Source organism: Loxodonta africana, chromosome 23 (genome assembly GCF_030014295.1).
Source record: "Loxodonta africana isolate mLoxAfr1 chromosome 23, mLoxAfr1.hap2, whole genome shotgun sequence".
Taxonomy (NCBI): Eukaryota; Metazoa; Chordata; class Mammalia; order Proboscidea; family Elephantidae; genus Loxodonta; species Loxodonta africana.
The window spans coordinates 15,821,152-15,848,948 of NC_087364.1; the positions used below are offsets into that span (position 1 = coordinate 15,821,152).

The following is a 27,797-nucleotide window of genomic DNA, read 5'->3' on the forward strand; positions in this document are numbered from 1 at the left end:
AAACAGAACAGCAAGGAAACCGGCTGCTTGTACCCAGCTCTCCTCCTCCATAGCCCCGGGAGCTCACTCTTGGCTATGAGGCCTGTGGCTGGGAGATCACCTTGGCTGATACACATTTTTCTTTCTTGTTTTTCAGTGGGTGTGTGAAGGAAGGAAGGAAGGGTGTGAAGTCTGTAGTGTGGTGAACAGATTTAATTCCTGTAGAGGAGAGAGTACACATTTCGATGCTCGGGGGTCGCTGTGGAAGACTGCTGGCTGCCGGACGAGGTGCTGCCGGCTTCCCTGAGCATTTCCTGGGTGCAGTGAGGTAAGTCAACAAGGGGTTCTTTGCAGGGCATGAGAAAGGCACCTCGGCTCTGAGAGGAAGGTTCAGATTGTAGCTGCTCTTCACCAGCTGCTGCTGGCCTCTCTCTGGTCCTGCTGTTCCTCAGAACTTCCCGGCCCCAGCTCACCACCCATGATCCCTGTTATTTCTGCCTGGGGAGCACAGGTGAGACAGGCCAGCTTCAGCCTGGAGTCACTGAGAGAAGCCTGGTGACGGGACCTGGCCGCCTTCACTGGGCCATCTGCTGGAGGTGGATCCCAGAAGTCCTCCTGGTAACTTCCCCCACATGGTTGATAATGCTAACTGATAATCTAGTAACAGGGCCAAACCTTTCACTCCGCAATCACAGCTCTGTGCAGGGGTGTCACTAGTGAGGTATGGGGAATGGAGACTGCACCAGGTGACACCATCAGGGGGTGACACCAAAATGACTGTCTATAAAATTTCTGTGCAGTGTTTCAGCAGAAATTTATTATTTTTTATTTAAAAAATCTCTATAGTTAGTTACAACAACAAAAACATTTTTCGTAAGCCCAGCTTACATGTACCAATATACCCACAAGGCTCAAACTCTATGCTAATTTACTTTTCAAACCTCCTAACGCGCTCCAGTCACAGAGCTGTTATTATTACCCAATTACAACAAGGCTTCCAATCACGTGGTTTCGTCTGCAGGCCCTACGAGCCCGCGCTGTTGTTTTCGTTGCTGCTGGTGTTTTTATAGTTGCTGATATTGTCAAATTTTCTGGTGTTTTAGCTACAACATCATGGTAATTAGCATGACGGGTGACACCATGAGTTACCGCCGTGAATGACACCAACCCTAGTGACGCCACTGGCTGTGTGAGTTTCAAAATGCAAATATGCCTGTGAGAGGGAAACACATTGATAAAGTCATATTAAGGCATACCAGAAAAAAAAGCTAAACCCGATGCCGTCTAGTCGATTCTGACCACGGCGACCCCATATGTTGCAGAGAGAGCGGTGCTCCACAGAGTTTTCTTGGCTGTTGTCTTTACTGAAGCAGTTCCCCAGGCCTTTCCTCTGCGGAGCCACCGGGTGGGTTTGAACTGTCAACCTTTAAGTTAGCAGCAGATTGAAAACCACTTTCCCTACCAGGGACCTCTATTAAGGCATAGATGACCAGTACCGGCTGTTTTCCTAAGAGTAGATGGAGATGGGGTGGGGGAGTGGGACGCACTTGTGGGGAGAGAAGCCATGAGGGCGGGAATGAAGGGCACAGGGAGGGGCTGAGGCGCACACTTTGGGCCCGTGTGGGGCCAGACCTCATGGAAACAATTGCGACTGGCCAGTCCTGCAGCTGGTCAGTTGGTGTCCCTCGTTTGGGGGAAGAGGATTTCACTCTGAGGTTTGCACCAACATCAGTCCGCAAGGGGATCCGACACACTAGCAAGGAGGGCAGGGAGCCGAGGTTCAAGCCGCTAGAGCTGGAGAGCTTGACCCTAGCTTGCTGGCTCCTACTTTGGCTGCGATGTGGCTGCCCAGCCTGTAACGGACCTCCCTGGACTCCCAGCTGCTGAGACAGCACTGTGCACCCCCAAAGCTTCCGAGCAGACTTAAACCTCTGGGGTCTGACAGTCCGAGTGGAGGGCTTTGTGAAGCACTGTGCACATGGGTGGCGTTGCTGTGAGGAGACGGGAAAGGACAGTGCTCCTTTCTGTGGAGATTCTACCTTTCACTCCTGAGCTGGGCAAAGTGCTCCAGGGACCGTTCCTTCCATCATTCAATTTGTTTCTTCTGCCCACACCTTCCTTCCCTGAAAGCAGCTCATGGACTAAAGGGTTTGTGTGGCAGGTGAGACTGCCGTTCCATTTCTGTCCTCAAACCCTGAGAAAGGTGGCTTCTTTAATGCAATCCAGGATGTGCATGCTTACAACTCTCCTGCACGAGCCTCATTTGAAAAAAGAAAGAATAATACAAAAGGGCAAAATGGCAATCGCTTGTGCTTTAACGCATTTATTATGGTGCTTGTGTTTTATCAGGTCAGATTTAATAGAAAGCAAAGACTACACAATGCTAGTTACAGCTGCATTTTTCAGTTTTACCACCCTACCTACCCAGGGACGGATTATCCAATAAGCAAGGTACGCAAGGGCTTATCGTGTTTATTGTAGGGCACGATTGCATCTGTAGGGCACGATTGCATCTGTTCTTCACCACATCTTTATATATATAATACATATATTTTATATCTTTGATGTGGCGAAAACAGGTGACATTGTGCACTACAGATAAGTAAGTAAACACAATTAAGCTGGTGTGTAACTTGCTTACTGAAAGCCCATGCGTACCATGCTTACTGATTAATCTGCTTTTTTTTCTTAGTACCTACCTAACTAATGTTTCTACATCTATCTATCACCTATCTACCTACCTATCATTCTATCTATCACCTACCTACCTATCTATCATCTATGAAGCCCTGGTGGTGCAGTGGTGAAGCACTTGGCTGTTAACTGAAAGGCTGGTGGTTCGAACCCACCAACCACTCCATGGGAGAAAGATGCGGCAATCTGCTTCCATAAAGATTTACAGCCTTAGAAATCCTATGGGGTAGTTCTACTCTGTCCTATAGGGTCGCTACGAGTCTGAATTGACTTGACAGCTTGGGTTTGGTTTTTTGGTATCTATTTATCATCTATCTATCAAAATGGTGTAGGGGCAGTGTCTGACTTCTTCTAACTTCAGAAGGGGAAAGAAGAACCAAGGTCCCTCCCACAGCACTCACTACTGGGTTCGATAACTCATTGTAATGGCCACACAGAACTCACAGACCATATTCATGACTGTGGGATTTATTAGGGAAGTAACAGCTACAGTTCAGGCGCAGGAACACTCAGGATACAGGTCTTCCATTAGGACAGCTTCTTCCCAGCCGTGCTCGCAGGGACGCCTCTCCCTGGCCCTCAGTCTCAGCCCAAAGGCACTCAGCTTTCTCTGTCTGTGGTTCGGGAGACAAGCTGACCTGCATGGGGTATGCCAGCGTCGAGCACATCCTCAGCCTGCCTTTCATGGTCCTAGTGGCCTGTGCTCTAAGCTTCTGTGGGCCAATGGGAATTATATAATGTTTTTTATATGAAAATTGTCTTGAAGCTGTGTAGGGCAGCCCGGGAAAATCCTCTGATAAGCAAGAAAAGGCACCAGTGCAGATCCTGCCTGCTCATTATAGTTGTGCTGCTTGCTGTGGTGGTGTGTTTCAGCCCATACCACCTCAACGTCACCCAGTTCATGGTGAGACAGCTGCTTCATCCCTCATCCTGCCCATAGCAGGACTTGTTCAAATTATCTCTTCAGGTCACGATGTCCTTCATGAATATGAACTGTTGTATTGACCCCATCATTTACTTCTTTGCTTCTAAAGGTTATAGGAAATGGCTCCTCAGCATTTTAAAACTCAGAGTGTCAGCACCTTCCTCTTCCTTTTCAGGAAAAGCTTCCTCAGAAATATCAAGTATCAACCAGACGGTAGGCTCTGTGCCCCTAGGGGAGAGCAAGACCTAATGAGTCATTGGCTTTAAGGCCATATCTAGGGAGGGAGCTGAGGTTTGGGGGCCTAAAGCTTATACAGTTGGGGGGTGGGCTCTTTAAGAAAAAGAATGCAAACTAACAAATGCAAAATTAGATACACTTTTTTTTCTTTTCCACAACGGATTTGTCACCAGAATACAGGTGCTAGTGAAAACCATGACAAAATCTAAGCCAAAATGGGAAAGGAAAAGATGCATATCAGTTGGGCACACAGATTCAGGCAAGTCTACCACTACTGGTCACCTGATCTACAAATGCGGTGGGATCAACAAAAGAACCATCGAAAAATTTGAGAAGGAAGCTGCTGAGATGGGAAAGTACTCCTTCAAGTATGCCTGAGTCTTGGATAAACTGAAAGCTGAACAGGAGCGAGGCATCACCATTGATACCTCCCTGTGGAAATTTGAGACCAGCAAGTACTATGTGACCATCACTGATATTCCAGGACACAGAGACTTTATCAAAAAAACATGATCACGGGACCATCACAGGCTGACTGTGCTGTCCTGATTGTTGGTGAATTTGAAGCTGGCCTCCAAGAAGGAAACTCTGGTGGTGTAGTGGTTAAGTGCCATGGGTGCTAACCAAAAGATCAGAAGTTGACACCCATGAGGTGCTCCTTGGAGATTCTATGGGGCAGTTCTACTCTGACCTATATGGTCACTATGAGTCAGAATTGACTTGACAGCAATGAGTTGTTTTTTTTTTTTTTTATCTCTAAAAATGGGCAGTCCCATGAACATGTCTTTCTGGCTTACATGCTGGGTATGAAACAACTGTTGGTGTTAACCAAATGGATTCCACTGAGCCACCCTACAACCAGAAGAGATAATGAGGAAATCATTAAGGAAGTCAGCACCTACATTAAGAAAATGGGCTACACCCCTAACGCATAGCATTTGTGCCAGTTTCTGGCTGGAATGGTGACAACGTTCTGGAGCCAAATGCTAACATGCTTTGGTTCAAGAGATGGAAAGTCACCTGTAAGGATGGCAATGCCAGTGGGACCAGGCTGTGTGAAGCTCTGGATTGCATCCTACCACAAACCTGTCCAACTGACGAGCCTATGCATTTGCCTCTCCAGGATGTCTACAAAATTGGTGGTACTGGCACTGTCCCTGTGGGCAGAGTGGAGACTGGTGTTCTCAAACAGGGCATGGTGGTCACCTTTCTCCAGTTATCATCACCACTGAAGTAAAGTCTGTTGAAATGTGCCATGAAACTGAGCAAAGCTCTGCCTGGGGACAATGTAGGCGTCAAAGTCAAGAATGACTCTGTTAACAATGTTCATTCTGGCAGTGTGGCTGGTGACAGCAAAAATGACCCACCAATGGAAGCAGCTGGCTTCACTGCTCAGGTGATCATCCTGAACTACCCAGGCCAAATAAGTGTTGGCTATGCACCTGTGCTGGCTTGTCACACAGCTCACATTGCTTGCAAGTTTGCTGAGATCAAAGAGAGGATTGATTGCCATTCTAGTAAGAAGCTGGAGGATGGCCCCAAATTCTTGAAGTCTGGTGACATGGTTCCTGGCAAGCCCATGTGTTATGGATTGAATCGTGTCCCCAAAAATGTGTATCTTCTCGGATAGGGCATGATTCTCAGTTTGTATGATTGGCCACCATTTTGTCATCTGATCTGATTTTCCTATGTATTGTAAATCCTACTTCTATGATATTAATAGGGGCCCTGGTGGCACAGTGGTTAAGAGCTTGGCTTGAGAACTCAGCTGTTTAGAACTCAGGGCTGCATGCCCAAACCAGTCTTGGGACTTGAAAAAAAAAAAAAAACCAAATCCCCTAAGCCAGGAACTCAGGACTATCTGAGCCCAAACCCGTCTCACAGTTTAAAAAAATTGCCATGCACCCTAAGCCGGGAATTCAGGGCAGTCACTGCCCTTTTGCCTAGGCACTGGCATAAGGTATTCATGGACTTGTAACACCCTTCACCCCTGCCTAGACCTGTGTGGGCAGATTCAACACCACGGGCCCTCATTAGCATTAAACAACAGGGCATACACCTGAAGCCTATTTTCAACTGCAGCAGCCAAGAGGGAGTTGAAAATTCATGCCATTTGACACGGGGCTGCTGCGCATTAAGCAGGGACCGCACCTACCCACATCAGGGGCCTGAGGGCTGGCGGTATCACCCACCCCACCTAGCCACCCACAACAGGGGTCTAAGAATAAGTGGTTCCTCCCAGTCCCTACAGCCAACAGCATTGGGTACTCAAGGACCAGCTGCAAAACCCATTCCCCTATGCAGTCTAGGGGACAGGGACCTGCACCCCACCCAGGCACTCAGGAGCAGTTGTCAGCCCCCTGCCTTGCTCAACACACACCCCCCTACTGCAGCCAGATACCTGTGCATGCTCTGAACACCCCTGTGCAGCCCTGCCCGTATAGGACTGTAGGTGAGAGTGCACCACACGCTTGGTGATTGACAACCTGGACACTTGAGCCACATCCACACAAGAAAAGTGAACAGACTCCTGGGCTCACACACCTAGTAGTTGCTCTAGCCACTGGTAACAGGACGTGAGAGCTTCAAAGAAGCCAATAACCAGAGTAGCTTACACACCCACCCTACTTGGGCATATCAAAACAAAACAAAGCAAAAAGCTAGGACAGAGTAAACAAACATACAATAAATAAATATAACTTATTGATGGCTCAGAGACAATAGCTAATATTAAATCTCATAAAGAAGCAGGTCGAGATGGCTCCAGCAAGTGACCAAAATAAAGAACCAGGAAACCTTCCAGGGGAAGAGAAGGTCTGAGAATTACCAGAGTTAGAATTCAAAAGATTAATATACAGAGCTCTTCAAGAAATCAGGAAGGAGATCAGGTAAAATTCAGACCAAGCCAAGGAACACACAGACAAAGCAATAGAGGAATTCAGGAAAACAATACAACAACAGAATGACAAATTTAATAGGCTGCTAGAAACCATAAAGAGACAGCAACTAGAAATCCAAAAGATTAACAATAAAATTTCAGAACTGGACAACTCAATAGAAGGCCATAGGAGCAGAATTGAGGCCATGAAAGTCAGAATTAGTAAGACTGAAGATAAATCCCTTGTCATCAATTTATATGAGGAAAAATCAGATAAAAGAATTTTTAAAAAATAAAGAAACTCTAAGAACTATGTGGGACACTATCAAGAGGAAAAACCTGTGAGTAATTGGAGTACCAGAATAGAGGGGATAACAGAAAATACAGAGAGAATTGTTGAAGATCTGCTAGCAGAAAACTTCCCTGATATCATGAAAGATGAGAAGATATCTATCCAAGAAGCTCAATGAACCCCACACAAGGTAGATTCCAAAAGAAAGTCACCAAGACATATTATAATTAAACTTGCCAAAACCAAAGATAAAGAGAGAATCTTGAGAGTGGCTAGGGATAAACAAAAAGTCACCTACAAAGGAGAATCAATAAGACTAAGCTCTGAACACTCAGCAGAAACCATGCAGGCAAGAAAGTAATGGGATGACATATATAAAGCCTTGAAAGAAAAAACTGACAGCTGAGAATTGTATATCCAGCACAACTGTCTCTCAAATATGATGATGAAATTAGGGCATTTCCAGATAAACAGAAGTTAAGGGAATTTGTAAAAAACAAACCAAAATTACAAGAAATATTAAAGGGAGTTCTTTGGTTAGAGAACCAATAATATCAGACAACAAACCAAGACTAGAACACAGACAGAACACCCAGATATCAACCCAGATAGGGAAGTTCCAAAAATAAGTCAAAGCTAAAAGACTGAAAATAGGGGAACAGAAACATCAATACGTAAACAATGACAACACTAAAACAAAAAAAAGCAAATAAATAGTGTAGTCATAGAACTTCCGTGTGGAGAGGAAGTTAAGGCTAATCAAGAAATAAAAGATTGGTTTAAACTTAGAAAAATAAAGGTAAATTTTAAGGTTAACAACAAAGGAAGCTAAAAAATCATTCATCAAAATAAAAAAGAAGAAAAACATAAAGACTCAGCAAACACGAAATCAACAATTAAGAAAAAGATGAAAAGAAAATACTTAAAGAAAAATGACTCAGCACAGAAAATTAAGTGGAACAAAGAAACTGTCAATGCCACCAAAAACAAAACAAAAGCATCAAAATGACAGCAATAAACTCATGCCTATCAATAATTACACTGATTGTAAATGGACTAAATACACCAATAAAGAGACAGGCAGTCACAGAGTGAATTAAAAAAGACAATCCATCTATATGTTGCCTACAAGAGACACACCTTAGACTCGAAGACACAAACAAACTCAAACCAAAAGAACAGGAAAAAAAAAAAAATTTCAAGCAAACAACAACCAAAAAAGTGTAGGCGTGCCAATATTAATCTCTGACAAAAAGACTTTACAACAAAATGCACCACAAAGGATAAGGAAGGATACTATATAATGACTAAAGGGTCAATATACCAGGAGGGCATAACCATCAAAAACATATAGGCATTCAATGACAGGGCTCCAAAATACATAAAACAACCTCTAACAGCACTGAAAAGAGAGATAAACTGATTCGCAATAATAGAAGGAGACTTCAACACATTGCTTTCAGTGAAGGACAGAACATCTAGAAAGAAACTCAATAAAGACACAGAAGATTTAAATGCCACAATCAACTTGACCTCATAGACATATACAGAACACTCCAACCAACAGTAGCCAAGTATACATTCTTTTCCAATGTACATGGAACATTCTCCAGAATAGGCCATATTTTAGGCCACAAAGCAAATCTTAATAGAATTCAAAACATCAAAATATTACAAAGCATCTTTTCTGACCATGAAGCCATAAAAGTAGAAATCAGTAATAGAAACAGCAAGGAAAAAAAAAAAAAAGTAAAATACATGGAAACTGAATAACACCTTGCTCAAAAACTACAGGGTTATAGAAGAAATCAAAGACAGAATAAAGAAATTCAGAGAATCAAATGAGAATGCAAACACATCTTACCAGAACCTTTGGGACATAGCAAAAGCAGTGTTTAGAGATCAATTTACAGCAATAAAGGCACATATCCAAAAAGAAGAAAGTGGCAAAATCAAAACATTAACTCTACAACTAGAACAAATAGAAAGAGAGCAGTAAAAGAAGCCCTTGGGCACCAGAAGAAAGGAAATAATAAAGATTAGAGCAAAAATAAATGAAATAGAGAATAGAAAAACAATTGAAAGAGTTAAAAATACCAAATGTTGGTTCTTTGAAAAGATCAATGAACCACTGGCCAAACTGAAAAAAGAAAAACAGGAGATGAAGCAAATAACCCAAATAAGAAATGAGTTGGGCAATATCAAAACAGACCCAACAAATATGAAAAGAATTATAACAGAATACTACAAAAAATTGTACCCTGACAAATTTCTAGAAGCATACTAGTTACCTAAACTAACACAAACTGAGGTAGAAAAACTAAATAAACCCATAACAAAAGGAGAGATTGAAGAGGTAATAAAAAAACCTCCCAACAACAACAACAACAAAACAAAGCCCTGGCCCTGACAGCTTCACTGGAGAATTCTACCAGACTTTCAAAGAAGAGTTAACACCTCTACTACAAAAGGTATTTCAGAGGATAGAAAAGAAAGGAATACTCCCAAACTTATCCCATGAAGCCGGCATAACCCTGATACCAAAACCAGGTAAAGACACCACGAAAAGATAAAATTACAGACCAATATCCCTCATGAACATAGACACAAAAATCCTCAACAAAATTCTAGCCAATAGAATTCAACAGCATATTCAAAAAAATAATTCATGATCAAGTGGGATTCATATTAGGTGTGCGAGGATGGTTTGACATTAGAAAAGCAATCAATGTAACCCATCATATAAATAAAACAAAAGATAAGAATCATATGATTTTATCAGTTGATGCAGAAAAGGCATTTGACAAAGTCCGACACCCACTCATGATAAAAACTCTCGGCAAAATAAGAATAGAAGGGAAATGTCTCAACATAATAAACACCATTTATACAAAGCCAACAGCCAACATCATTCTAAATGGAGAGATTCTGAAAGCATTCCCCCTGAGAATGAGAACCAGACAAGGATGCCCTTTATCACCACTCTTATTCAACATTGTGCTGGAGTTCCTAGCCAGAGCAATAAGGCAAGAAAAAGAAATAAAGGGTACCCAAATTGGTAAGGAAGAAGTAAAAGCATCTCTATTTGCAGATGACACAATCTTATACACAGAATCCACAAGAAAACTACTAGAGCTAATAGAAGATTTCAGCAAGTATCAGGATACAAGACAAACATACAAAAATCAGTTGGGTTCCTCTACTCCAACAAAGAGAATCAAAAAGGAGATCACCAAAACAATACCATTTACAATAGCCCCCAAGAAAATAAAATACTTAGGAATAAACCTAACCAGAGACGTAAAAGACCTATACAAAAAAAACTACAAGACACTACAGCAAGAAGCCAAAAGTGATCTACCAAATTCCTGATCCAAATTCCAATGACAGTTTTTAACGAGATGGAGAAACAAATCACCAACTTCATATGGAAAGGGAAGAGGCCCCAGATAAGTAAAGCATTACTGAAGAAGAAGAACAAAGCGGGAGGCCTCACGTTACCTGATTTTAGAACCTATTATATTATACCGCCATGGTAGCAGAACAGCCTGGTACTGGTACAACAACAGAGCCATAGACCGATGGAACAGAATTGAGAACCCAGGTGTAAATTCATCCACATAGGAGCAGCTGATATTTGACAAAGGCCCAAAGTTCATTAATTGGGGAAAAGACAGTCTATTCAACAAATGGTGCTGGCATAACTGGATATCCACCTGGAAAAAAATGAAGCAAGACCCATACCTCACACCGTGTACAAAAACTAACTCAAAATGGATCAAAGACCTAAATATAAAATCTAAAACGATAAAGATGGAATCAAAAATAGGGACAATGCAAGAGCCCTAATACATGGCATAAATAGTATACAAACCATAACTAGCAATGCACAAACACCAAAAAAGATACTGGGGAACTGGAAGCTCCTAAAAATCAAACACTGATGCTCATCAAAAGACTTCATTGAAAGAGTAAAAAGATTGGGAAAAAATCTTTGGCTACAACATATTCGATCAGGGTCTAATCTCTAAAATCTACAAGATACCACAAAACCTCAACAACAGAAAGACAGATAACCCAATTAAAAAGTGGGCAAAGGATATAAACAGACACTTCACCAAAGAAGACATTCAGGCAGCTAACAGACACAAGAGGAAATTATCATGATCATTAGCCATTAGAGAAATGGAAATCAAAACTACAATGAGATACCATCTCACCCCAACAAGGCTGGCACTAATCCAAAAAATACAAAATAATAAATGTTGGAGAGGTTGTGGAGAGACTGGAACACTTATGCACTGTTGGTGGGAATGTAAAGTGGTACAACCACTTTGGAAAACGATTTGGTGCTTCCTTACAAAGCTAGAAATAGAAGTACCATACGTCCAGCAATCCCACTCCTTGAAAAGTAGTCTAGAGAAATAAGAGCAGTCACACGAATAGACATATGCACACCCATGTTCACTGCAGCATTGTTCACAATAGCAAAAGGATGGAAACAACCTAGGTGCCCATTAACAGACAAATGGATAAACAAGTTATGGTACATACACACAATGGAATACTATGAAATGATAAAGAACAGTGATGAATCTGTGAAACATCTCACAACATGGATAAATCTGGAAGGCATTACGCTGAGTATAATTAGTCAGTCACAAAAGGACAAATATTGTATGAGACCATTATTATTAGAACAGAAAAAAAGCATTCTTCGATGGTTATGAGGGTAGGCAGGGAGGAAGAGGGGAATCTACTAAAACCAGACAAGGATCGTCTTCAGTGAAGGGAAAGACAACACACAATATAGGGGAAGTCAGCACAACTGGACCAAAGCAAAAGCTAAGAAGTTTTCTGAACACATTCAAACACTTTGAGGGACAGAGTAGCTGGGGCTGGGGTCTGGGGACCATGGTTTCCGGGAACATCTAGGTCAACTGGGATAACAAATTTTATTAAGAAAATGTTCTGCATCCCACTTTGGTGAGTGGTGTCTGGGGTCATAAAAGCGTTCAAGAGGCCATCTAAGAGGCATCAATTGGTCCCAACCCACTTGGAGCAAAGGAAGATGAACATCAAAGACACAAGGAAAATATTAGCCCAAGAGACTAAAGGTCTACATAAACCAGAGACTCTACCAGCCTGAGACAAGAAGAGCTAGATGGTGCCTGGCTACTGTCAATGACTGCCCTGACAGATAACACAACAGAGAGTCTCAGACAGAGTGGGAGAAAAGTGTGAGGCAGAGCTCAAATTCCCGTAAAAAGACCAGACTTAATGGTCTGACAGAGACTAGAGGAACCCCTGAAACTATAACCCTCAGATGCCCTGTTAACCCAGAACTAAAACCATTCCTGAAGTCCATTCTTTAGACAAAGATTAGACAGGACAATAAACCAAAAAACAATAGTTCAATCAGATACAGGAGACCAAATGGGCTCCTCCTGTCCAGAGGCAGGATGAGAAGGCAGGAATGGACAGGAACTGACTGAACAGACACAGGGAACAGGTGGAGTGTGCTGTCACATTGTGGGGATTGCAACTAATGTCACAAAACAATACGTGTATAAATTTTTGTATGATAAATCATCTTGAGCTATAAACTTTCACCTAAAGGACAATTGAAAAAAAAAAAAGAACTCAGCTCCTAACCAAAAGGTCAGCATTTTGAATCCACCAGCCACTCCTTGGAAACTTTACGGGGCAGCTCTACTCTGTCCTACAGGGTCGCTATGAGTTGAAATCAACTTGACAGCAACAGGCTTGGTTTTGGTTAATGATTTTAATGAGGCAGGATTAGATGAAGTTGTGTTAATGAGGCAAGACTCAATCTACAAGATTAGGTTTTTTTTGAGTCAATCTCTTTTGAGATATAAAAGAGAGAAGTGAGCAGAGAGATGAGAGGACCTCAGACCACCAAGAAAGTAGGGCAGAGCAGAGCGTGTCCTTTGGACCTGGCGTCCCTGCACTGAGAAGCTCCTAGACCAGGGGAAGATTGATGACAAGTACCTTCTCCTAGAGCAGACAGAGACAGAATGCCTTCCCCTGGAGCTAACGCCCTGAATTTGGATTTCTAGCCTACTAGACTGTGAGAGAATAAATTTCCGTTTGTTAAAGCCATCCACTTGTGGTATTTTTGTCATAGCAGCACTACATAACTAAGACACTGTGTGTGTTGAGAGATTCTCTGACTATCCCTCTCTGGGTCATTTGTTGTTCATGATATGAGACAGACAGTTGCTGTACGTGTCATCAAGGCAGTGGACAAAAAGGCGGCTGGAACTGGCAAGATCAGCAAGTTGGCTCAGCAAGCTCGGAAGGCTAAATTAACCTTATCCATAACACCTGCCACCCTAGGCTTACTCAGTGGTGGAAGAAGGCTCTCAGGACTGTTTGTCTTAATTGGCCATTTAAGTTTAGTAGTAAAAGACTGGTTAATGATAACAACGCGTTATAAAACCTTCAGAAGGAAAGGAATGTGCTGTGGACCATTTGGTTTTTTTGTGTGTGTGGCAGGTTTAAGTTATTAGTTTTTAAAATCAGTACTTTTTAAACGGAAATAACGTTTTAAATAGAAACAAAAATCCGTCAGAGAATTTTGAAGCTCATTAAAACAAAGTTGAAGAGTAAGAAAAAAAATTATATACAGGGTCTTAGAAGGGGCTGTGTAGGGAGGAACCCTGAAACTTGAACTTCATTAGCTTCAAGATAAATCCACCTCTAATATGTCGTAACTCGTAACATCAAAACTCCTTGACCTCTGAAGGCTGTACGTGGCATTTCTTCTAGAAAAAGGGTATTTTCACTGTAAACGCAACTAAGACCAAAAGAACGACTAGCTGAGTACTAGATCACCAATTTAGAGTGTGTTTCAACTTGGGGAAATGAACCGTTGTGAAGGGCAAAAACGTCACTCACCACCAAAACAAACAAGCAAACAAATCATTTCTAAATGCTTACAATGAACATTTACTAACATACCGAGGTTTTTCTGGAAAAGTCAAAAAGCACAGGGAGGCTACACTCTGGATGCCTGTGGAGATGGGCAGGGGCTGGGACTTTGCGTTCGTTTTTATTTAGTTGGAATTTTGTACAACCAGAAAGTATTCACATATTACTTCCATAATTGGGGAAAATGTTAGAGAGAATAAAAGGCAAAAAACCAGAAGGCATTTTTTGGTTTGTTCTCTGTGTGTAAGAGAGGGCTGACAACCACGTAAGTGATGTTTCCATTAGATAGAAACAGACCATTTGTTGAAACTTCTGGAGTTTAAAACAATGTATGGAGCATTTCAACTTGAGCGATTTCGCATTTTGTAAAGTAAAACTCTTGCCTCCCTGCAAAAGGGCAAGGAGCACCATGGCCAGCGTTGCTGTCTGTCTCAACCACTGGTCCCCCAACCCGCCCCGTTCATTTCCACAGTGACCTTTGCCCTCTCCTAGACAGCCCCTCGCTCTACCCAACCCTCAAGGTCCACACGATCTTCCCAAGTTCTGTCCCACAACGACCCCCTTCCTGTCCCGGAGACCTGCATTTGCGTCTCACAATTTCTGAACACATTTTGGGCACTTGATCCTCTTCACCACAGAGCTTCACACTGTCCTCTCTTGAGGGGAAAGTCTCATCTTAACAAGTAGACTGCAGGTCCCCGAGGGGATCGGCTGTGGTTGAGACCTTCTCTTGATGCCGCTCCGTGGCCAGGCCGGTTGTTCCATTTAACCACAGCTGGGTGTGCTGTCGAGTTGATTCTGACTCATGGCGCCCCCATGTGTGTCAGAGTAGAACTGTGCTCCGTATGGTTTTCAATGGCTGATTTTTAAGAAATAGATCACCAGGCCTTTCTTCCTACGCTCCTCTGAGTGGGCTCGAACCTCAAGGTCAGCAGGTGAACGCTTTAACCATTTGCACCACCTAGGGACTCCAGCAGGTAGTTGGTGCTCAATACGCTCTTATTGCTTTGAAATCAATAAGGATCATTTCTCTCATGAAGTCTGATGTGTTGCCCCTTCTGAGGAATACCTAGGAGCTTACGCTCAAGTTCTCACCACATCTCCTCCACTCCTGCCCCTGGTCTCTGGCTCCTTCGGGCTCCAAAGGAGGGAGAACACCCTGCTTCAGAGCCACCTACAGACACATGGGTTTGGGTCCCTGTGGCCAGGCGGGTTCCAGCATTTGAATGTCAGCCCTGAGGATGTGATGCCCCGCGTTCACATGGAGGCTCTTCTGGCCTGGAGAAGGAGGGGTCGAAGGCTCAGAGAATTTGAATTCTCTTCTCCGGGCCCTGTAAATGTATGCGAGGACCTCAGAGGTAACTGAAAGTTCATCTCTGCATCCTATTTTGGCCACGCTGAGTAAATCTTATAGGTGCCCAGCAGTTTTTTTCCACACCCAGCTGTGGTTAAACGCAAAGCTCACAGTCTTAATAGGGCTGCTGTAACAAAGTACCACAAACTTGGTGGATTGAAATAACAGATGTGTATTCTTTCACAGTTCTAGAGGCCACAGGTCTGAAATTAAGATGTCGGCAGGGCTGCGACGGCTCTAGGAGAGAATCCTTCTTTGCCTCTTCCAGCTTCTGGTGCCTCCTAGGGTTCCTTGGCTTGTGGCTGCATCATTCCAATCTGTATGTCTGCCTTCACATGGCTGTCTCCTTTGAGTCTCTTCTTACACAGATACTTGTCATTGGATTTAAGGTCCTGAGACTCTTAATTACAACTGCAAAGACCCTTTTTCCAAATAAAGTCACTGTGATGATTAATTTTATGTGTCAACTTAGCTAGGCTATGGTTCCCGTTTGTTTGGCAAAACACTAGTTTAGTTGTTATCATGGTGTAATTACATATGACTATATCAGTTGGTTTTAGGTAAAGCACATTACTGCCCATATCCATCCATCCATCCATCCATCCATCCATCCATCCATCCATCCATCCATCCATCCATCCATCCACCCATCCACCCACCCATCCACCTTCCTACCTACCTGTCTATCATCATGGGCTCTGTTTCACTAGAGAACCCTGAGACAGTCACGGTCATAGGTTCCAGGTGGACATATGTTTACACTAACTGAGCACTTACCAAAAGGCACGAAGATTGCAAGGAGGGAGCCTCAGTGCCAGCAGTGCAATGAGGAGGGATGAACCAGAGGCTGCGTTCATTGCCAGGAGGGCTTCATTCCTTGGAGAGGAGCTAGACAAGCATGACTGCAAAGACAGTATGACTCTGGAGGTTAAAGCTTCTAGACCATCATTTCCAGGTTTGCCATAACCAGCTACCCTACCCACCTAGCTTCTTAGCTCAAAAACTGCCTTGGGGCTGGTTTGTTATGAGAATGTGGAAACAGGAAGGAGGAAGTCATATCCGGAGAGCATTTGGAAACCAAACAGGATCAGGAAAGAGGAACAAGATCATGAGGTCTGACAGGAAAAGGCAACAATGGGCGGGAAGAGAGAGGAGGCCGGGGAGCACATTTTGGTTGCAGCGCTGGCCACTTACTGATGGGTTGGCTTTATTTTCATATAAGGTGATGGTTGGTATGATTTCCCTTGAAAGTCATCTGAGTTCTGGGGGCTTGAACTAGCCAGGGATGCTTCAAGGCTGAGCCCTGAGTGTGGAATCCTGAACTGGGCATCAGCAGGGAGAAGTGTCTTGCCCACACATCTGCGTCTCGTTTTCCTCATCTGTAAAATAGAGACTACAAGCGCTCAACTATAGGGTGACTACGAGTCGGAATCGACTCGACGGCAACAGGTTTGGCTTTGGTTTGATACTAGCCAAAACGTTGGCAGTTCAAACCCTCCCAGAGGCCCCTCGGAAGACAGGTCTGGGGACTTGCTTTTGAAAGGTCGCAGCTGTGAAACCCTATGGAGCAGTTCTACTCTGCTCACATGGGATCACCATGAGACGGAATCAACTTGCCAGTAGCTAACTACAACACATATGGTTACTGTAGGGCTAATATAAAGTAAAATATGTGTAAATAATCATTTAAAAATAAAACTGATTGTGGCCGTTGATGTTTTATAAGAGGCTGGCATAGCTCATATCAGTGGGGATATAAAAAGAAAAAAACCCATTGCCATCTAGTTGGATCCAACTCATAGTGACCATATAGGACAGAGTAGAACTGCCCCATAGAGTTTCCAAGGAGCGGCTGGTGGACTGGAAATGCCGACCAAGACGTTAGCAGCCGAGCACTTAACCACTGCACCACTAGGACTCCCTAGTGGGGATATACAAAACAACAACAAACCCGTTGCTGTTGAGTCAATTCCAACTCACGCTCTAAGGAACCAATAGGGAGCTCTGGTGGTACAGCGGTTAAAGCGCTCAGCAGTTAGCCAAAAGCTCAGTGGTTCGAACCCATCAGCTGCTCCACGGGAGAAAGATGTGGCAGTCTGCTTCCGTAAAGATTACAGCCTTGGAAACACTATGGAGACAGTTAGACTCTGTCCTATAGGGCTGCTATGGGTCAGCATCGACTTGACAGCAGTGGGTTTAAGGTCTCAATACCCAGGCCACATCCTAGGGTCTGGATCAGAGGTTTCAAAGTGTAGTACCAGAGTAGCACGAACATCCCCTGAGTAACTTGTTAGAAATGCAGATTCTTGGGTCCCATTCAGACCTGCTGAATCTGCAGCTATGGGGGTGGGGCCGAGTATCTGTACTTCAACAAGCCCAGCAGGCAATTCTGTTGCGCACCCAGGTTTTAAAACCACTGGCTAAGATGAATTTAATCAGAGTTTCTATGAGTGGGACTCAGGTATATATACATATATTTTTAAAATTTTATTGTGCTTTAGGTAAAAGTTTACAGCCCAAATTAGTTCCTCATTCAAAAATTTATACACAAATTGTTTTGTAACATTGGTTACAGTCCCTGCAATATGTCAGCACTCTTTCCCTTTCCATCCTGAGTTCCCTGTTTCCATTCATCCAGTTTGCCTGTCCCTTCCTGCCTTCTTGTCTTTGCTTTCGGGCAGGTGTTGCCCATTTGGTCTCGTATACTTGATTGAACTAAGAAGCATGTTCCTCGTGCATGTTATTGTCTAACCTTTGGCTGAAAGATGGCCTTCGGGAGTGGCTTTAGTTCTGAGTTAACCGGTGTCTGGGGGCCATAGTCTTGGGAGCTCCTGCAGTCTCTGTCAGACCAGTGAATTTGAATTTTGCTCTACATTTTTCTCCTGCTCTGTCTGAGACCCTCTATTGTGATCCCTGCCAGAGTAGTGGGTGGTGGTAGCCAGGCACCATCCAGTTCTTCTGGGCTCAGGCTGGTGGATGCTCTGGTTCGTGTGGTCCATTAGTCCTCTGGATGAATACTTTCCTTCTGTCTTTTGTTTTCTTCATTCTCCTTTGCTCCGGACAGGATGGGGCCAACAGATGTATCTTTGATGGCCACTTGCAAGCTTTCAAGATCCCAGAGGCTACTTAGCCGATGTAGGATGTACAACATATTCTTAATCAACTATGTTACGCCAATTGACCCAGATGTCCCCTGAGACTATGGTCCTCAGCCCTCAGGCTCAGTAATTCCATTCCTCAAGATGTTTGAATGTGTCTAGGAAGCTCCTTTGACTTTGCTTTGGTCAAGTTGTGCTGACTTCCCCTTTATTGTATGTTGTCTCAAAGTTTACCAAAGTTAACTTGTCCACTATTTAGTTATGATTTTCCTGCCCCACCCCTCTCTTCCCTTGTCACCATCAAAGATTGTTTTTTTCAGTGTGTAAACCTTTTCTTGGTTTTTTTCTAATAGTGGCCTCATACAGTATTTGTCCTTTTGTTATTGACTTATTTCACTCAGCATAATGTCCTCCGGGTTCATCCATGTTGTGCGATGTTTTGTGGATTCATCATTGTTCTTTAGCGTTGCAAAGTTTTCCATTGTGTGTATGTACCATGATTTGTTTATCCATTCATCTGTTAATGGACATTTATGTTGTTTCCATCTTTTTGTTATTGTGAATAATGCTGCAATGAACATGGGTGTGCATATATCTATTTGTGTGATGGCTCTTATTTCTCTAGGATATATGCCTAGGAGTGGGATTGCTAGATGGAGTATGGTATTTCTATTTCTAGCTTTTTAAGGAAGCGCCATAACATCTTCCATAGTGGTTGTACCATGTTACATTCCTATCAGCAGTGCATAAGAGTTCCAATATCCCTGCAGCTTCTCCAACATTTGTTATTTTGTTTTTTTGATTAGTGCCAGTGATGTCGGCATGAGATGGTATCTTCTTGCAGTTTTGACTTGCACTTCTTTAATGGCTAATGATCTGAGCATTTCCTCATGAGTCTGTTAGCCGCTTGAATGTCTTTTGTCTGTTCGTATCCTTTGCCCATTTTTTAATTGGGTTTATTTGTCTTTTTGTTGTTGAGGTGTTGAAGTATTCTATGAACTTTAGAGATTAGATCCTTGTTGGATATGTTATAGGAAATTTTTTTTCCCCCAGTCTCTAGGTTTTTTCACTCTTTTGGTGAAGTCTTTTGATGAGCATATGTGTTTGATTTTTAGGAGCTCCCAGTTATCTAGTTTATCTTCTGGCATTTGTGCATTGTTAGTTATGGTTTGTATTTATGCCATGTGTTCAGGCCCCTGGTGTTGTCCCTATTTTTTCTTCCATGTGTCTTTACCATTTTAGGTTTTATATTTAGGTCTTGGATCCATTTTGAGTTAGCTTTTGTGTGTGTGGTGTGAGGCATGGGTCCTGTTTTGTTTTTTCACAGATAGACATCCAATTTTTGCAGCGCCATTTGTTAAAAAGTGTCTTTTCCCTCAGATACATGGTTTTGTTTTTTAATTTTATTGTGATAAAATATACATGACAATGTTTTCCATTTTACCGTTTTTGAGTGTACAGTTCAGTGTCATAAATTACACTCACCATGTTGTGCCATCATCACCACTATCCATTTCCAAAAGTTTTACATCACCCCAAACAGAAACTCAGTACCCCTTCAACAATAACTCCCATCTCCCCCTCCCCCTGGCAACCTCTGATAGACTTTTGCCTCTAAGCAGGTGCATGTGTTTTTTAAAGCTGCTCGCATGGTTCCAAAGGGCAGCTAAGGTTGAGAACCACTGCCTTACAGAGAAAGAGTGAGATCCTTGTAGTCCTCATAGAGCCTTCTAGGGAATCCCGGGATTTGCAAATGGCAGGGCTGAAGCTGAGTTGAAGCTTAGGGGCTAGGAGTGGGGAGCTAAATTTCTTGGCATTAAACCGAAGGATTTTGGAGGAGTCACTGGGAAGCAGAGAGAGAGGAGAAAGAAGGGGGCCAATGAGTTGGTGGGAGTCTGGAACCCAGGTGGTAGAAATGGTGAAGGGGCTTTTCAAAGATAATTTTCTCCTAAATGTGATGACTATGTGACCTCCGACTGTTATCCCACATCTTCAGCCTAAGTCTGCAGTACCAAGGATGAACTGAGTAAACGGGTCTTATGGGGACTAAGGATTGAGCCTAGTGCCTGGGTGTCATGGCAGGATGGGAGAGAACAGCACTGAGTACGAACCTGGCCCTGGGTATGCTCTGGGGCTGCGGCTGTGGCTGAGGAGCCCAGTCAGACCACAACTAAAGCCCAGTTGTCCAGCAGTGGACTCCTACACATGGTGACCCCATGTGTGCCAGCGTAGAACTGTGCTCCATAGGGTTTTCAATAGCTGGTTTTCAGCAGGGTTTCTTCTGAGGCACCTCTGGGTGAGGTCAAACCTCCAGCTTTTCAGTTAGCAGCCCAGCACGTGTGTTAACCATTTGCTCCACCAGGGACTCCAGTCAGATGGCAGGAGTCTCCAAGTCTATTTGGATGAACTTCAAGGGTTATTTGAATAGACTGGGAAGGAAGGAAAGCAGGACCTGAGCGAAGCTCTGTGTTTTTTTGTTTGTTTTGTTTTCTTGACCTTGGGCAGGCAGAAGGGCTTCAGCTTCGGCTGCTGGGAGGAACAGGAGTGAGACAGGAAAGGTGAGGGTGGGCTGAGAGAGGGCAAGGAGAGCGGCCGTGATCATGGAGCTGTGCGGACTCACACGACCGGTAGAGGCGCTGTTCTGCTGCTCCACAGCCCTGCCGCCCCCGTCAGTTCACGCGCATCCTTGCAGTTGTTTCGCAGCGAGATCCGGTGTGGTCCAGGCAGGAAAGGAGAGCACAGGAAGTGACATGCTGACACCTGCTCCTAGTTCCTCCCTTGCAGGTTGGGCAGGTTTGTTCAAAGACAAATTTGAATTTTCTCCTGAATGAGGTGGCTCTATGACCTCCCCTTGTTACCCCACACCTTCAGCCTAAGGCTGCAGCACCGAGAGATGGGCTGAGTGCATGGGGTCTTATGGAGACGAAGGACAAGGGGTATGCCTGATGCCTCTCTGGCATGGAAGGGAATAGCACTGAGCAGGCACCTTTGCCGCATAGAGCGAGTTAGGGCACCCCCTCTAACTGCCGTGCCCTTGCTCTCAGTCAGCAGGCACACAGGATCAGGGAGGGGTGGGGAGGGGGATGTGGAGGCAACCACACCCCCAGCATCAGTGGTTTCTGGGGCTCTTGTCTCCAAAGGCTCAGGCGACTGGATACCCCTTTAGCTTGCCGGAATCTGGCCGGATTTACAGAGATCAATCAGCCTGGCCGCTAGCTCCCGGAATGCAATTTATGGGCTTGCCACGACACACCTGGCTGTCAGAAATCTGGTAATCTGACAAATACCAGAACACATGCCACTCAAACCTGAACCAGATTTAAACACTCTCCATCTGGGTTCTCATCAGTGCTTCCACCAGAGACGTGGTGGCTTCTCATCTTGATACTCTGCCTCCCACCCTCGAGTGCTGAGATAAGGGGGTGAGATCAGCTGTCCCTGCCCCAACTGCTGACAGGAAGGAGATGCGGCCTCAGAGGGAGATCTGAGGGGCAACAGAGCCCACCAGGACCTCCCACTAGTTTCTCCTACTACGTGCTCCATTTTGCGGTGGTTTTACACGGAGATGTTGGTGCTGCTGGTGATGCTGGCTCTACTACTCACTGAACGCTTTAGGTTTTCCAGGCTGTGGTGGAGCCCTGGTGGTGCAGTGATTAAGAGCTCGGCTGCTAACCAAAAGGTTATCAGTTCGAATCCACAAGCCACTCCTTGGAAACCCTATGGGGCAGTTCTACTCTGTCTTATAGGGTCTGACTATGAGTCAGAATCGATTAGACAGCAACTTTTTTTTTTCTTTTAAAACGGGCGCTAAGCCATTCACGTGAATGATCTTTTTACATTTTCCATGATAATGTCACTTAGGTACAGTTATTTTCTGCATTCACCAGGTTAGGAAACTGAGCCCCTGAGATCACACGTCCATGGCCTGCAAAAGTTCTGGATTTCAAGTTAGCCACGTGGGAGCAAGACCCACGCTCATGAAAATGTCAGTGTGACCCATGAGTCCGCACATCCTCCCCACGTTTCCAGGTAACTAGTGTTGGGACATTTATCATTCTAGGCATGTGTATTAGTTTCCCAGGGGTACTGTAGCAAATTACTGCACACTTGTGGCTTACATCTATGGGAATGTATTGGCTCACAGTCCTGGAGGTTAGAAGTCTGAAATCAAGGTGTCAGCAGGGCCGTGCTCCCTCTGAAGGCTTGAGGAGATAACCCTTCTTGGCCTCTTTCAGCTTCTGGTGGCTCCTGGCATTCCTTGGCTTGTGGACACATCTCTCTAATCTCCATTTGCACATCACCTTCTCTTCCCTGTGTTTGTGTCTTAAATCTCCCTTTGCCTCTCTTAAAAGGGCCCCAGTAATTGAGTTTAGGGTTCATACTAATCCAGGACGATCTCACCTGGAGATCCTTAACTTAATTACATCTGCAAAGACCTATTTTCCAGATAAGATAAAAATTCATAGGTTCCAGGAATTATGACTTGGACATATCTTTTAGGGGGCCACCATTCAACCCATTATGGCGTGCCTTCGAATAGTGCTTCACAAACTTTACTGTGTACACAAGTCACCTGGGGACTCAGCAGGTCTGGGCTGGGGCTTGAGATTTCTGCATGGCGAACAAGCTCCCAAGGTGACGCTGCTGGTGCGATCCACCGACCACACTTTGAGTAGTAAGACTTCAGATGACAAAAAATTCAGAACAGGTGTGGCTTGTTTCCTTACTTGCTCTATTATCCCATTAAGTCACTGGTTCTCAACTTTGGCTGCATGCTGCAATCATTTGGGGAAGTTAAAAAAAACACTGATGACTGGGTCCCATCCCCAGAGATTTTGACTTAATTCGTCTGTGGTATGGCCTGGGCACTGGAATTTTTAAAAGGTCCCCAGTGATTCTGATGGGCGGCCAATTTTGAGCACCACAGCATGAAAGAGAAGGAGAGATTAAAGACATTTTGAAGGTGAAATCAGGAGGGGAGGCCTGCCTGTGTTTTTTAGGGAAAATAAAGTTTGGGGGACGATGTCAAGGTTCAAAGTATATGAAAATGTGGACAGCAATAGGAATGATTGGTGGGGAACTGGGTTTGGGGAGAATGTGAGTTTGATTTTGGTAAACGGTGGGGGAAGGTATTAAAATCAATGAAGATAGCAATATGGTGTAGGAACAGTGAGGTTTCCTTCACTCACCTTAAACATTCTATCAACCCAAATAACCAAAGTTAATGAGCTGATCACACACTTGTTTGGAAAATTATTTTTAGTTAAAATACTGTGTTTCATTTGCAGATTATGGCAACCTGATCCAAAAATGGGATTGTCACCGAGTAACTGACACCAGCCAATCATTTGTGAAAAATCATGTATTAGTTATGGTGACAGGGCACCCAGCTTCCTGGATGTGTGTGACCCAGCAGTGGATATCTGTAAAACTCTTCCCGTATCTGCACCAGTATCTCTGTGAATGATGAGAACATACTCAAAGACACACTTTGCTCTCAGAAACTCAATTACTGGAAAGAACTTAAGAGTTGTTGTGGGCCACAAATCATGGGTGCCAGAAGTGTAAATTATTTCTTAATAAATTTCTAACAATGTATAATTTTCTATTGTTTACTTCATTTGGTGATAACTCAACCAAATCTCCATTTCAAGCTTTTGTTCCTTCTCATGGCAGAAAACGGTTAATTTTGGCTAAACTCAGTCATTTCAGCTGTAAAGCTTCCATTCATTTTATTATTGTACTTTAGATGAAGGTTTACAGAACAAACTAGCTTCTCATTAAATAATTACTACACATGTTATTTTGTGACATTGGTTACCAACTCCACAACATGTCAACCCTCTCCATTCTCGACCTTGGGTTCCCAGTCACTAGGTTTCCTGTCCCCTTCTGCCTTCTGGTCCTTGCCCCTGGGCTGGTTTGCCCCTTTAGTCTCATTTTGTTTCACGGGCCTGTCTAATCTTTGGCTGAAGGGTGAATCTCAGGAGTAACTTTATTACTGAGCTAAAAGAGTGTCCAGGGGCCAGCTTTTAGGGTTTCTCCAGTCTCTGTCAGGCCGGTAAGTCTGGTCTTTTTTTGTGAGTTAGAATTTTGTTCTACATTTTTCTCCAGCTTTGTCTAGGACCCTCCCTTGTGATCTCTGTCAGAGTAGTCAGTGGTGGTAGCTGGGCACCATCTAATTGTGCTGGATTCAGTCTGGTTGAGGCTGTGGTAGTTGTGTCCCATTAGTCCTTTGGACTAATCTTTCCTTTTTGTCTTTGATTTTTCTTCATTCTCACTTACTCTTGTTGGGGTGAGTCCAGTGGAGTATCTTAGATGGCTGCACACAAGCTTTTAAGACCCCAGACGCTACTCACCAAAGTAGAATGTAGAACATTTTCGTTATAAACTATGTTACTCCAGTTGAGCTAGATGTTCCCGGGACCATGGTATAAACCTTCTATTCAGATGCTCCGCTCTCCTCTCTTTTCCCTGGGGGCATGTAAGTTGTTGGTGGGCACTTATATTGCATCATGTCACCGTTTGCTGGAATGTCCATGCTGCCAGCTAGCTCCCAACAGGAAGGTCTCTGGGTCTCTCTGACTCTGAAGTCCCCTGCCACCATCTGGTCAGCCATTTCCATGCCACACTGCACAGGAAACTCATACGTAGCTGCCACCCTGAGGCCTTTATACAGGAACTGAGGCACATGCTTTTCTTTCTTCTTGAATCTCCCAGTTTAACAGGGGCTTATAATTCTCCTTCACCCTTTGAACTGTCACTGGGAAAGAATGTTTCAGGTCCTGGGTCCCTTCTTAGACATCCTTGCCAGCATCTGTCTTGCCCACCCATTTCTGAACACATCTAATTCCTCATTCCAGACACTCTCTGCTGAGTTCCATCCAATCCTTGACCCCTCCCCAGCTCTAAGCCCCCACACTACCTCTAAGTCCCACTGCAAAGTGAGACTAGCAAGAAGGTTTTAAACATTAATTGGTTAAAAAAAATTGAACTTAAGTGTTTGTCTTTCAGGCCCTGTCAAAATATCCCCATTTCAAAATGAAAACATCAGAGTGGACACTTCTAAATGTCTTCTAAGTCTATATGTGTGAGCTGAGCACACAGGAAGGCGTGAAGGTCAAGGAGAGCTCTGTAGCTCAGGCTATGTGATGAGGATTCCCAGTTCCCATTCCTTGGAGGTGTTTTAGTGGAGAATGGGTGACCAACCAGCAGAAGTGTCCATGGGGATTCTACCATTGGGTGGGAGGTTGCATAATGACCTCTAAGAATTTTCACCACTTGACATTTTAAAGGGGAAGAACAGAGGGTTTCTTAAGTCAAGTTCGTAGATACCCAAATGTCCCTACGGGTTCTTGGCTTTCTCCAGAACCATTTCCACTGAGAGTCACCTGTTCCTAGGCATTGCCACACATCACAAGTTAACCACTTATCTAGCTTTCACTACGGTTTTCTTTCTCACTTCACAAATGACTGCGTAAGAGACCAGAAAGCTCCACTGGCATATGATGGTTGGAGGACAGCCAGCTCAGGGACGGCTGTGCCACTCTAGGCCATACCAACCCTGCAGTGCAAAATTCAGAGTCACTTCTCAGGCAGTACGAATTCCTCATGACAGGGATATCTCAGCTCTTCTCTAATTGTCACAAACCTGAAAGTTATACTTGATAATGCCAAAGGTCTACTACTCCTTCCATGACTCCAATTCTGTGATTCCAAGGAGCCCTGGCACATGCTTTGCTGCCTCTAGTTGCTCCTGCAAGTGGACAGGCATCAAGGGGTGGCCCAGTGCCAGGGAAGTGAGGAGCCATTTGTGTATGTGTGTGTGTGTTCGCTAATACCTGGTATTATTTCCTTTGCACATAAGGTGTAAGATGCTAGAAGCTGATTGAAGTAGACACTGCCAGAAATTCAGTCCCAGTAAACCCTCATTAGGTCTATCCCCAAGTCTAAAGGGTGGCTCTCAGGACCCTTCCTATTTTTAGGGAGGAGGCCCAGAGAGATGGAAGAAAGCATGTGCAAAAGGACAGGCTGGGGACACCCTTCCTCTCCAATGACTTACAATTTTCTCTGTAGGCCAATACTCATCTTCAACATTCATTTCTTCATTAATTCATACATTCCTTAGGTATCTGTACCAGGCACAGGAGATACAACGGGATTAAGGTAGACATGGCCTCTAACCTCATGGATCATGTAGGCCGGCAGGGGACATATACCTCTGTCTTAGTTACCTAGTGCTGCTATAACAGAAATACCATAAGTGAGTGGTTTTAACAAACAGAAATTTATTTTCTCACAGTTTAGGAGGCTAGAAGTCTGAATTCAGGGCTCCAGCTCTAGAGGAAGGTTTTATCTTTCTGTTGGCTCTGGGGGAAGGTCCTTGTCTCATCAGCTTCTATTCCTTGGTCCTTGGTGATTTTCATGTGACATGGATTTTCTCTTCCCCCATCTCTGCCTCCTTCCATTACTTGTTTCGTCTCTTTCATATCTTGAAAGAGATTGACTTAAAACACACCCTATGCTAATGCTGCCTCATTAACATAACAAAGTAAACCCATTCCCACATGGGATTATAAATATAAGTATAACCCAAAGTATAGAGGTTTTTTTTTTTTTTTTTAATAGAGGTTAGGATTTACAACACATATTTTTGTGAGACACAAATCAGTCCATAACAACCGTAGTCAGACAACTAGAACACAGCATGTTACACATGTTTTAAGTGTTAAGTGGAGATTGACTATGGGAGAAGAGGCTACAGAACAGTCTAGGAGGACTCCCAGATTTTGGGTTGAACAACTAGATTGATGGTGGTGTCATTTCCTCAGAGAGGAAATGCAGTGTAAGATGTAGTTTGGGAACGGAAGAAGGTGGGTTTGGGGGTCTCTGGGACAGGTACATGGAGGTGTCCAGTATGAAGCAGGACCATTGGTGTTGGAAGCCTAGAAGGGGGATTTAGGGTGAGAGGATAGATTTGGGAGGCCCAAGGCAAACAACATTGCTGAGGGAGTGTTGAAGGAGGCCTGGGAAAGCCTGTGTGGAATGTCAACATTTAAGGGGAGGAAAGCAGATGAGAAACTTGCAGCAGAGACTGGGAAGTAGCGGAAAAACCAGGATAACGTGATGTGGCAGTGGCCCAGGGAGAAGTGTGTTTGAGGAAAGGGACCAGCAGTCTAAAAAGGGCCATTGCATTTAGCAAAGAATTGGTCAATTGGGACGGAAGCCAGATGTTAGAGGGAGGAGAATAGAAAGGGAGCCGAGGAAGTGGAGATAGCAAGTGTACAAACTTGTTTCGAGAAATCGTTCTTCAAGGAGAAGTCAGAGGGGAGGATGGGTAAAAAAAAATTTTTTTTTTAAACTAGAGAAATTGATATTGTTTAAAT

At 44.0% G+C, this 27,797-nt stretch overlaps 1 protein-coding gene, 1 long non-coding RNA gene and 1 pseudogene across 2 annotated transcripts in view; 2 read left to right on the forward strand and 1 right to left on the reverse strand.

Annotated features, from left to right (window-relative positions):
• TM9SF2 (transmembrane 9 superfamily member 2) overlaps window positions 1-16,323 on the reverse strand; it is a 184,530-nt gene extending 168,207 nt beyond the window's left edge. Inside the window, exon 1 of the mRNA XM_064275277.1 lies at window positions 16,091-16,323. The gene's annotated coding sequence lies outside the window, so the exon portion shown is untranslated. The remainder of the gene's footprint in view (window positions 1-16,090) is intronic.
• Window positions 1-27,029, forward strand: LOC135228559 (uncharacterized). Its single transcript, XR_010319089.1, has 3 exons — window positions 1-307; window positions 22,299-22,440; window positions 23,700-27,029. It is a non-coding gene; the product is annotated as an uncharacterized LOC135228559 (long non-coding RNA).
• Window positions 4,036-14,077, forward strand: LOC100672346 (elongation factor 1-alpha 1-like; annotated as a pseudogene).
• Window positions 27,030-27,797: the final 768 nt, after the last annotated feature.